Here is a 12893-nt window from a genome sequence, read left to right as displayed (position 1 = left end):
TATTTATTAATTTACTTGTTCTGAGATTTTTGTTTTCATTGCTATCTGCTGCGGTTCAAAGGGGTCTTCTGTGTTTCCTTTTCAATACTTTTCTCCCCCCCCCAAAGCTGAAATTTTATTTTCCCAGATGCAGGTCACCTTTCATGTCATTCACCTTTCATCAGCTCTTCCACAACCCTAAAAAAAACCAACAACAAACCAACCCAGCATAAAAGCAAAGATCTTGATAGGTATAAATTATTATAGCTTTTCTGAAGTCATCTTGGTTTGCTCCTGATTTCTAACCTAATTAAAAATATTAGGTTAGAAATATTTCTAATCTAATATAAATTTATTTGCAGCTGACATATAGAAATAGTAGTGAAGCAAATGTCCTCTTAGCTATTTGGGTTTGTCCTTAGGATTTATCTTTGCTGTAGGTTTAAAGTACCCTTGCCCGCATTTTACCCAAACTCCTCTACCATTTCCACCCAGGCTTATACAAGATTGGAACCCAGGGCTGTTTTATGGAGGTATAAACTAGAGTCCTCCTCCTTTTCAGTGTGGATGATCTTCAATCTTACTGTGTAGAGAAGATTTGAAAGCCCTCCAGTCACCAGCAAGTCTGCACAATTTATTGCACTGGCTCTGTGTTAAGCCATTACCCCAAATTCTGGCCCCTAAAGGAAAAGCTGGAAACATGCAATGATGATTGTTTGAAGGAGGAAGAATCAATACCTTGGTGAAATTTAATCAAACAACAACAAAAACACACAAATATCTGGACTTGGTCCTGGGCAACCAGCTCTAGGTGGTCCTGCTTTGAGTAGGACTGTTGGATGACATGAACTCTGGAGGTCCTTTCCAACATCCACTGCTCTGTGGTTCTCTGAAGAAGTTTCTTCCAGCTTTCCAGTGGAAAAAGAAATGTAAAGGCAAATCATGTAACTCGTTATATCCTATTTGGATCCACCTTACATACAGTTCTGTTGATCGTGGTACCTGTAATTTTTAAATGAGTAATACTAACTTGACATAAGTACTTCCAACACTAGTGTGGAGGAGAACTTTTTGGCCCCAGAACTTTCCTACCATGACACCTAAGTGCACTGTCCTTAAACTTCCTAACTGCCAATTTTCTCTGCAGGAGATCACTTGTGTGCATTTTTAACTACTTCAGGACAGACAAAACAGACCATGTTTTGATGCATAGACCAAAATTTCAGTAAGGGTGATGCCTTCCCAGATCAAGAGATGGCCCTGAAACCTCTTATGTTTCAATCTTCCAAGGGATAGTGTTTATAGGAATGCTTTTTGGTAATGACTGAGTAGTGATGTGAAAGACAGTGCCTTCAGAGAAGGCTATGGATAGCTACTTTAGCACTCCCTGTTACTAGAAATGTCTTCCTACTAGTGGGTTCTCAGTGATCATTGCAGATAACTACCTTACAAAGATGTTACCAGCTTCAGATAAGTGCATTTCACTTAAATAGATAAATCTATATGCTATATACTTTGGCTCAGGAAGCTTTTTAGTAAACATTGTTGCTTCCTTCTAATTAGAAGATATTGAAAAAATTAAGTTTAAGTTCTAACAATCTTCCAGAAATATTTTGTTACTTTAAATTTTTAAGTACCTATAGTAAAAGAATATTTTCAAAATATTCGAAGTGCTTCATTGTTATACGTTGAATGATACAGAAAAACATAACATCAACTCTTTCAAAGCAAAATAGTGAATGTTGCCTGGAATATTTTTGCCCTTTTGAGGCATCTGATTGCCAACATAATGGGTCTCAATGGGAATTCATAACTATTACAGTATCTTTCAAACTGCAGTTAAAAATATGGAAGTCATACAACAAAAGATTTTTACAGGCACAGATGTTTGGATCAATAGTTTTAAAGTGATCAGGTGGAGGTCACACAGAGTCCCAAATTAACTGCAAAACCAGCCAACTCACAGCCTTCTAATGAAGTAATCCTGAAACGTTTTTTGCTTTATTTCTTAAGAGTGAAGGCTCTAATTTTCAACTTTCTATGCTTCAAGGTCCCAATTAGGTTGGGGAGTGTGACGATAGTTCTCAGATTTGCCTGAAAAGCCTTAGCTTTCTCATACTAGGTGGTGGAATATAGGGCCTAGCCTGCAGGACCCATGGCCTAGCCAGCTGGGTATCTGGGCCTGTTGTAAGAGTGTGTGTCTGGGTGCTTTGCCCTGAATTTGTTTTCCCCCTCTGCTTTGATCAGCTAATCTCAATAAAGCTGGATTGAAGGTATCTGAGGTGAGGCCTACACCAGGTATGAAGCCTGGGTCAGGATTTGTGTTGCCTCAGAGCTCAGGTTTGCTGTGGCTAAAGGTTTTCATAACATTTCTTGTACACATTTTCACATAGTCTAGGAGCAGTCTGGATTGGATTTACTGACTCAAACTGTAGGGGAAATTTTAATTCTCTTTATTTATTTTTCTATATGAATGAGAGTTTGAGCTGCCAGATGTCTCAAACTGCAGAGTACCTCAAAACCCTGATTTTAAGTTCTCTTAACACACTTCAGTAGTCAAGGCTATTGCAGTTTGTTTTTTTCAGATCATAAAGAGTTTTGTATCTTTGCACCGTGCTTGAAGAACATACAACTGCTCCTCACACAACATGGCAAAACTGGGGCCTGCATAACCTGAGACTTGCACTGAAGCAGCAAAATAACTTCCTGTAATGTGAACACTGAGAAAGTGTAGAGTAACATGTATTGACAGATTGGCTAATGTGCATTTTTGAGAGATGATTTTCTCTTTAGGATCCTTTGAGGTATACAATATTGGCAGTAATAATACGTGTTGTGATTAATACTGCATGCCTCTAAGAAATGGTTATGGAAAGATGGAATAACGAGAGTGGGAATGGTGTATAACTAAGTGCAAGGACTGGAGGTAAATAGCACTGGACAGGCGTGTTTGTAGTCCTGTAGGTGTGGACAAGTTTTACGGTTGTGGATGTGCAACTTGAAGGATGTTTGGCTGAATCATAAGCCAGTCCTAATAAAGGAATGTCAAACCATCAGGACCAGAGGTTTCTAATGTAAAGACAGCAAAAGAGTGCCCTTATGAAACCTGGCTATAAATGACTTAGAAAAGAGATACAACATACTTTTTTAATGACTTTTTAATGACTGAGGAGCAAACTTTCCCCACACATGCATATAATCAAGCACAGACTGTCTCTTTGCATTTCATGTAAGATATCTTCCACTTACTATCTTCCCGCTTAGACTGCACCTGTACTTCTGTGTTTTGCTAATTCTGTCAGAGAAAAAGAAATCACGATGATTTGATTAACTGACGAGAGATCATGGTCAGGAGTATAGGTTTTTCATATAAAAATAAAATGTATTGCTCTTTCAGAAGTGCTTTGTGTTCATATAATACCAAAGAGGCATGAGAAGTAGTACTGAACTTAATCGTGCATGAAAGAGGAAGCACAATGGATTTTCACAGTTACTAGTGTTATTAATATAAGGTATGTACACAGTGAGCATCACCATGCATCTTGACAACAAATCTTTTAGGCACAGGAATACTAGCAACACAAACACAGTTGCTCAGAACATGTTTAAATTCTTATTGTTTAGGGAAATTGAATAGTAGTAAAGAAAATCAGTCAGAATCTTGGAGGAAAAAAAAGCTATGACATGTAGAATATGTATGTGGAGGTTGTACTGGAAAAAATAATTACATTTGAATGAACTGGTGTTACAGGATGGAAAATTCAACTCCACTGATGCTGAAGTGACTTACTGAATCTCCATCAGTGGAGGGGACAAATAACATTCCACTTGTTGTATATGCATTTAGGGTTTGATGGTAAATGTCATTACATACAGAAAAACATTTTTGCATAAAGACATTGGTCTGGAAAAGCTGGCATCCAGCTTAAGAAAACGTTTGCTTTATGGCATTAAAAACAAAACAAACAAAAAAACACCAGCAAAACTTATTAAGCCTACATCCTTAGTGTAGCCAGTTCGTTATGGGAAGTATATCAGTTTAGCCCTGCTTAAAAAATAGTAGTTGAGAATCTTATGAAATTTGGCAAGAAGAGACTTAAATCATACTTTTATATTTCCTTTGTGCTGTGGGACATTAGAAAGAATATAGTTAGGTGTTTATTAGGAGTAGAAATATTTACCATGGCAACTCCTGTATCATCCATTATGCAATCTGTTTGGCAAGTTTGATAATCACAGCAGTTAATGGGAAAAAGTGTAGGTGGGTAAAAAGAAAGGAGCTGCCTCATTCATGAAGAGTTCTTTTAAGTAGAAATGGAGCCTGTGGAGTGGACATATGTTTCTCATTTAAATAAAGCCAGTTTGACTCTGACATTATGAAAGTGGGACTAATGAGCATAGACCAAGCTGTGTCCTCACCCTCAGCAGGGTAGCACCAGCTTGACTTGACCGTGCTTTATTGAGAGTGCAATTTAGTTCAGGTATTGTATGGATATCAGTTGTTACATGCAGATATTTGTGTTAAACTTTCCACAATTGAGTTTTGTTGGCATAAATGCCTAAAGACAGCCTTTTGAAAATTCCGTATGTTTATATTTGACAAAACTGTTATAATATGCAAACAAAACTTTCTTCAAACAGTACCTGCATGAAGGCTTGCTGGCTGATTTGTCTGTCCCTGCCTAGAAATTTGAAAGGGAAGAAGAAAATATTTCTATGGATTCTTAAGGCTGTTCTCTGGAATCTCTTAAGTGTTTCCTGTGGTATCCAATTTTACTGCTTGTCTTTTAAAGATCCTCTTATCAAATAGGTTAGTGTCAGGATTTGCTGTCTGGTCATGTTCAACATGGCTGGAAGGAGGTGTCACAGTAATGTTCAATTTGGACTGAAAGAATGAACCTGATGTTAAGATAAAGCAATGTAAATTATTAACAGAGGGGTAGCCAGAGCTGTTAAAGATGATGGAGATTGGCTTAAAAAAATAATAAAGCGTGTGCAGGAACTGGCAAGAAAGGAAATGATGGGAAAATGAAGGATTTAGTTTCATTTATTACTATTCTTGCCCCAGGAATGTTAAAAAGCTGCAACATCTAGAAATTGAATCTTTTGGGGTCTCTTACCACTTCATAGCAATGGTTGTTCTACTAGTTTACTTTGAACACATCGGCTCTCTAACTGCTATACAACGTGCAGGAGTTAACATCAGTTAAGGTACCTCTGACACAGTTAAGGTACCTCTGACAGGTATTGATTAAAGGCTCAATGGAGCAAGCAAAGAGTGTAAACATCTGGGGACTTCCCAGATGTTTACTGAGACATTATTAAGACAAAGTGTTGATGAATTCTTGTGGACTTCATGTGGTTTTAGAGAAATCAGAAGCTGCACAGTACAACAAAGGAGACTGGAATCACCTAATTTTCAGTAATATCAGTTGCTATCCCTGTACTCATCTGCATTAGCTGTTGTGTGCTGTGGCCCAACCATTTGGAAATAATGCTCCATAATTTCACAAATGGCACAGATAAAGGAAATTTGGGCAGCTGTGTCCATGAGTGTTGAAGCCTGATATAATGCAGTGCTTCTCAACCAGCCCCAATGTGAAGCCATCGCTACCACTTAAATCTAGCCTCTGTTCCCCTCTAACCATGGGTGGGTGGGTGGTATAGAGAGGGCAGGTGATTACGTTTCACCATGAAGTTGAAAATACTTGCCCTTTTCATTAGGTATTCTTGCTGCAAGAGAAAATGATTCACTTTGTGATTCAATTAGGTCCATAAAGATAGTGATGCTGTGTAGTCATTTCATTAAGCTTCTGGTTTTTAACTTAATTAAATGTTAATATACCAAGCTAATTCCTCATACATGAAAGAGAACTAATCAGAGAAGGAGCTTTATATCTTATCTTCTGCCAGTGCTGGAAAACAGCCAAGGGGTAGCTGGATCTATGATGTAACTTAGCATAGTAGCAAGGCTGTTTTTACTTTGGCCAGGGTACCTCAATGGCTTACTCAAAGCCATTTTGTCTGCCTCACACATCAAAATTCAGCATACCACCTCAATACCGTCTCACTTTGATCCTACTCTGAAAAATCACTTGTTCTAGGAAAGAATAGGAGACAGCACAACACTAGGAATGAAGACTCAGTACAAGACATGAGCGTGAAGTATTGTGGTGCCTACTGACATTTAATACATTTAATTTTTCGTCTCTTTTAACCAGGTTTAATTTGAAGGTCTGTAGACATTTCTCTCCCACATAGCACCACTTGCTTATAACAAGTTTCCTCCTTCCCTGAGAACATTAAACTCAGTCCAAGCTTTAATGACTGCAGTATGATTATTCATTGCAAATGGAGAAATGTAACTGGAAGGGGGAGTAGTTCTCCCAGAGGAACTCAACTGAGAGTGCTACTTCTCAACTGATCTGTCTCATACTGCTTCTTGCCATAATTGTACCATCAACGTTAACTGTATTGCTACCACAGCAGGAAATCACTTCTGACGGATCAGATTTTTTTAACTGTTGTAGTCAAAGAATAAGACACAAGTGAATTCTGGAAGGTGAACCGCAGCCTGATGCTAGGGTTGGTTTGTACCCAGAAGCAAAGTTCTCAGAGGTTGGTGGCTATTGTTGCGTGATTGGAAATGGTCTGTCTCCAGTGGTGTTACTGGTATTTATCTACTTTTTAAAAAACAAACAAACAAACTTAGCAAATAAGCTATTTTGGGTTTTTAGGAGTGAATTCATATAAGGTGACTTGGCGCTATAGCAACCACTCATCTGAACAAATGGCCTACTGGGAATATTCAGGGTATGACTTCTGTCATTTATTTTCTTGTAGCAGTTTAGCTCTAGCTCCTGCAGCTTTTGGTTGTGGAATAAACTAGTGTTTGCCTTTAGGGAATTGTCATATTCATTATTCTTACCTTCCCAGTTTTGTTTGAAAAACCTTTGTTTTTAAAGATCATATCAATAGCTGATTGGTTAACAAATCTGGTCTTCAAAAGGAGGAAAAAAAAAATAACACCAAAACCACTTGGGTTAGTAGTTACTAAAGTACAACATTCACTTCCATCCATAGCAGCTCCTGTATCAGAAATCGAATAATATATGGGTAGTTTAGTGGTGACTTGGCCCCAAAAAAATCAGATCAGTCATGTTAAAAAGGGTGGGAGTAGCTGCCTTCATTTCCTATATCAGAAGCTCATGTTTTTTCATCAATTATGGAACAAATTTGCTTATATTATTTCTGAATGTTAGGACTGATTGTACACAAAATTTATCTACAATATCCCTATGAAACAAGGCTAAGGTAAAAAAAAAATAATCAATATAAATATAATATATATATATTAGGGCTGGACTGCCTATAACAGTAAAGAGTTCAAACTGCACTTTTGGTATGAAGATATAGATAGCTGAGCTACCAACTTGGTGATAACTAGAAATCTCGAGTGGTTGTATGTGTGCTTCTTTACAATTCAAGAATTACAATTTATCAAGAAGATGGTAGTCAAAAAGATGACCAAGATGTATTGCTTTGCACGAAGTTACTTTTCTAATGAAACTGAAGTGTTGTACTTGCTGCACCTGCGGCTATCCTGGCCTCTGTGAGGCTGAAAGTTGTTTAATGAGGTGGCCTATTGTACAGGTTTCGATACACAGGCATAATGTTTCCTTTTAATCATTTTTCTTCAGTTTTCTAAAGAAGAGGTTGACAGACCAAAAACGGAGTGGCGCATCTAATTGAAAACCAGTATAATGGTTTTCTGAACACAGCTACCTTTTCATACTTAATCAGAAGCACATACATGTGCACTCTTACGTGCCTATGCCCTTTCAGTTTTAACTGCTTATGCTAATTATCACAGTGGTCAGTTGTTACACATTTGAGGTGCACGAGTTCTGAGTGCTTTGAAGAGGGGTTGATAACGAAGCCCTTAAATGAATAAAATATCCCGTCTTCTATCGTGTCTGATAGCACGTCAAGGATTGCTTGTACTTTGAAAATGATCATCATTCTTTAATGTCAACTTGTTAACATCTAGATTATCATTTTGTGTTGCACTGTGCCACCATGCCTTGCTACTACAAAGACAGCGGAGAACTAAAGGTGCACTCAGGGTGCCCTGTTTTGAATTAATAACTGACTTTCATTTAAAAACTTGAGGGTAAAAATTCTTCCACTTTGCAGTGTTTGTTATTACATGCCTATGAGATGCAAAAGTAATGAAGAAATAAGTTTTCATGCATACCTTCATCTGAAGGGTCAAGGTTGAAGCTAAGTGACCAGCAATAAGTTCAAGGAAACTGCTTGTTTCTATAGAGACAAAAATTTTCTCTATATTCTATTTAAGTACCTGAATTAGAACAGCTGAACAAATTTTGCAGCACTTCCCGAGTCTAGAAGCCTTAAATAAACCTTCAAAGTACAGTGACTTTATTTCAATTAAGTCTTAAAGTACTTAATAAGTGGAAGTAAAATAATGTATTTTGTACATGCTCAAGAAATAAAAATAATAGAAAATACAACATTGCTCTTCTTTAAAAGATTTTTTTTTCATCCAGAGTATTTACCAATATTAGAACTTACTTTTGGGACACATTAATTCACTAAATGTTAATCTGTCATAGCAGCCCAGGTTCCAGAACTGGATATTACTGAGAAATGAGATTTCTTTTTTGGACTAACAACAGAAACAGCAAAGTATTCTTCCAGCATTGCTGGAGATACCGGTATACTTCTAGTATTGCATGATATCCAGGAGAGTAACAAGTGGATAGAAAACTCACAGAATAACAAATTACCAGCAGTAAATTTCTTTATAATCTAGAATTTGTAGCTGCAGGATTGAAAGAAAGTGATGTTCCTGGCTTGTGGAACATGTAAAACTTGAGATATCAAGCAGCATGAAAACTCTTGAAGAGTGGATGTAATACAGTTCTAACCTGGGAGAGATCTGGGCTAATGGCATTGCTGGATGGCTTCTGTGAAAGCCCGAGTTGTTCCTCAAACTTCTGTGTGTGTTTTACACAGTTTCCCCTTGATGAGGATACTGTGACCTTTCATACAGTGAATATGAAGCAGTTATGGGTTATTTCAGTTACAAAAGATGCTTCTTGTGCCCAAAGCCTCCTTGAAATTTATAGCCATTCTTGTTGCAAGACTTTTGTCTTGCACTCATCATAGTTATCCACCTAACTTTTCAAATTAAAATCTTTTAGTGGATTTTTCCACTATACTACCTTCTTGTATCTGAAAAGCATGAGAAGTTATCTTTTTATTTATGAAGCGCAGCAAGACAATCAGTGAAAGTTGTCTTGTTTCAGTCTCTCTGATTGCTTACTGTTCTTCTGCAAAATGCTGGGGGGACGAGGAGGGAAGATCACTCTATCTAATGTTTTATGACATGAACTCTAAAGAGAATAATTATCATGACTTGGTGATATGTGGGCTTTATTAAGTAGAAAGCATGACAGATTCATATCTGATGTGATTTCCAGTCATCTGCGTTTTCATTTTTGAGGTGAGGTTCTACTTTAGGTTGCTCAACTGAAGATATCTTAGTGAAATATTTTATCCAGTCCACAATAATGTTTATTTTTCTTCCAAGGGAAAGAAGTGTTAAAATATTTTCCATATGTTTTAGGAAAATGAAAATTGAAATTTAGAGTTGCTAGACTCCAGCATTTGCACACGAGAGGACCAAAGTCCTAGGTAAAAAGGAAAGCTGAGAAGGCCAAAACCATGTTCTACAGACTAGGGAAATGGTTATAACAGAGACAGAAGAGCTGTTTCCACTAAAGGTGAATACAAGAATAAAAAGCTATAAAATGGCCATGAGTAAATTTAGCCTGTAAATGATTTTTTTTTGTCATCAAAGGTATGGGTAAAAATGGAAATAGCTTTTTCCAGCAATCTGCTTCCCTGTGTGAATCCAGAGTAATAACTGCCATCTTCAGTAAAATATGATCTGTGAAATGTTTGAAAGAAAGTAAGAAACCCTTTTGTTTCATTGGGCAACTAGGTAATATTTGAGTTTTCAGCTAAGGAAAGCAAAAAAAATAAAAAATAAAAACACCTCCCCCTCCTAAAGACTTCTGGTTATTCTTTAATCTGGAAGGGTGGAAAAAATACTTTTATTTATTAGGGATACATTAAATATCATTTTGCTTAATGTTATGACCAACCTTATCTAGGGTAATAGAGGCCAGAACTTGTGCAGAACATTCTTTATGGTTGGTAATAATACACCAGAAAAACTGTAGTTTAACCATTGTATCTCAATGCATGTTTCAAAAGGAAAATATTTTACCAGTAAATTGAGCAAATGGGGAAAATGAGTCGTTCAAACCTCAGAAACAAACTGTTTCCACCAGTTGCCTATTTACTAAGGCATTTTTCAAATGGGATTTGTCTGCATGTGTACTTTGAGAATGTTTACAGATTTACAGAAGTACAGAAGAATAGAAAATCAATGCTTTGGCAAATGCCCATTAACCGATAGCACTTGTCAGGACCTATTAATGTACTTCATTCTAGTAGTCATGCAAGGTGTATGAACTTCTATGCAAACTTAGCACCTGCACAGGAATGTAAAGATCAGTGTTAGCATTCATGAAGACACAAAATCCACAAAGTGATTATATGAAGGTGCTTTATTAGGTGCCGGAAGTTAGGGGCATGCCTGCCCAATCTAACTTCGTCCAATTTGTTCACTCACTTCTCTTTTATCTCCTAAAATATTACATACGCATTAAGTTTCACAATGCATCTATGCATATTAATTTCCTAGCTCCGCCTAGCCCTGCTTCTTATGCTAATTATCTTATCAGTCCTTCTGTGCTTGCGTATCACTCTCTGGTGGTCGTCGGGATGAAGTAAAATGTCTTCATCAGAGTTGAACTTTTTAACCTTTTCTTCTTATGCATGCTCTCTGAGCCCTTGGTCTCAGTCCAAACTGCAAGGTTGGTTTGATCCAGTTCTCGGTGTCCGAGAGGCCCCAGTTATCTAGATGTCTTGCAAATTTGGCATTCTTTTAGTCCTCCTTACTCCTCACCATGAATCGGTGCTATCCTTGCACATATATTTTGTATCTTCCAAGTGCAGCCCCGGAACAGTACATCGCAAATGAAACACATATTAAGCAATATTGTATATTTCATCTTCTGTTACTAACATCAGTTGGCTCTGTTTGAGGTGCATCACATACATTAAAGATGCTCTTGTACTTTTGGCGCTATGGCTAGATCATCACTTGGAGTGAAACAGACAAGGTCTGTACTTCAAAGTGCAAGCAGCACAGTCTAAACTGTAATATTTGGTAAATGATCTAAGTTATTAGAATGCAAAGTATTTGCTGACTGTTAATAGGGTAATTAAACGGGTGCCATACCACACCTTTCTGGGCTCAGTGGCTGCAGACAGTATCAGAAGAATTCATGTGACCACACTATTAAACACGCTGTGCAAGTAGGAAAAATAGTCAGCTGGCTTCCCTGTAGGTGAAATACACTGCAGAGCAAGTCTCTAGTTATTATTCTTGTTGCCTCTGTGACCTCAATAGTTATTTATCATTCCTCAGAGTTGAAATGCTTTCTCCATTAACTTCTATCACTTCAGCTGTCACATTTGAATTCATTCATTCCTAGAAAAAATATTTATTCTCCTTTCCTCTGAACTGGGAATGCAATGATTAGCCATATAATCAGTAGATGTTGATCTTCATAGAAATTCTATACTCTGACATGAATAGGAATTATACACTCTTAAACTGTATTAGTTACACTCTTTAGCCAGATACAGCACAGAGACAGTGGTTTAGCTGTCTAATCTGAAGCCAGAGGAAAGGCTTGCATTAATTTCAGTTGGCTTTGAATCAGGCCAGAAGTCTGAAGTAATTATATCGGCAGGATTACAGCAATGAAAGAGTGAAGTAAGACCCCTTATCTTCAAGCTCTTTCACTCTGAAGATACTTTGGAGTGGCACTACTTAAAGCAGGCAAACTAACAATTTGTTCTACCTTTTGGAAAGTAGATTAAAATAATGGATCTGATTCGTTCTATTTTATCACTGAATACCATCATTACTGAAGACAGGATTGTTCCTTGAGCTCCCAAAGGACACCATATTACTTCATTTTTATTTCTCAGTGTCAGTGCACTTACCTTTGTGGACGTTGTTATTCTTGCACTAAAAAAAAAAGCCACTCAGATATTTGACTAAGAAATCATCTTAGCAAAATGTAAATTATTCCAGAGGGTCCATCTACATAAGTACACATTAATCTACTTCTTAAATATGTAGCAGAGTCTTTCCCCTGAGGAGACTATGGAGCTGTGAAAATATGTAACAGTAATTAATTACTACCCAAGAATAGATTAATATTGCATGGTAGGAATAATAAAACAAAATGTATATAACTAAGTGGTGTCTGTAGGGTAATGCAAACTGAGAAGAAATATCTGACAGTGACAGTGTTATATTTAATATCCCATCAAAAGGAAAGTGCAGTTTTTTATTTGAATGACATTTCCCGTATAGCACGGCTATTTATTTTCTCAGCTCATATTTTAGACAAACGAAAACATTTTATTTCCTATTGCCCAAGAGAGCTGGCTTTATTGTTGCTGGAAAATAATAATAATAAAAAAAAAGCCATTTCTTCTTTTAGGAATTGCTGTTAGACATATTACTTAAGTCTGTGCCTTGGTATTAAATATCATTGCCCTGTCTGTGTTTGCATATAAACTGGAGATGAGAATGTGTTCCTGAATATATCTATCATGCACTGTACTTTGCCTTTCATCATTTAAAGGTTTTGCTCCAGTCATACAGCACCTCAGCCATTCTCTTTTTGGTTTGTCCTAAAGTTGATGCAGCAAAGATCTCTAAATGGCGTATAAATGGA

The 12893-nt window shown here is 37.1% G+C and overlaps 1 protein-coding gene across 5 annotated transcripts in view; it reads left to right on the top strand.

The window, feature by feature from the left end:
• The window catches only part of LOC310882614 (uncharacterized protein), a 232555-nt gene that overhangs the window by 4784 nt on the left and 214878 nt on the right, over window positions 1–12893 (top strand). Inside the window, exon 2 of one of the 5 annotated variants that reach the window (XR_014573053.1) lies at window positions 542–3760. The exons of 3 other annotated variants lie outside the window; for them this stretch is intronic. The gene's annotated coding sequence lies outside the window, so the exon portion shown is untranslated. Of the gene's footprint in view, window positions 1–474; window positions 3761–12893 lie in introns of those variants that run through there. One more of the 5 variants, XR_014573054.1, reaches the window with a different exon arrangement.

This window comes from Anser anser (genome assembly GCF_964211835.1).
Source record: "Anser anser genome assembly, chromosome: 16".
NCBI lineage: Eukaryota > Metazoa > Chordata > Aves > Anseriformes > Anatidae > Anser > Anser anser.
This window is presented reverse-complemented; position numbering and strand designations above follow the sequence as displayed.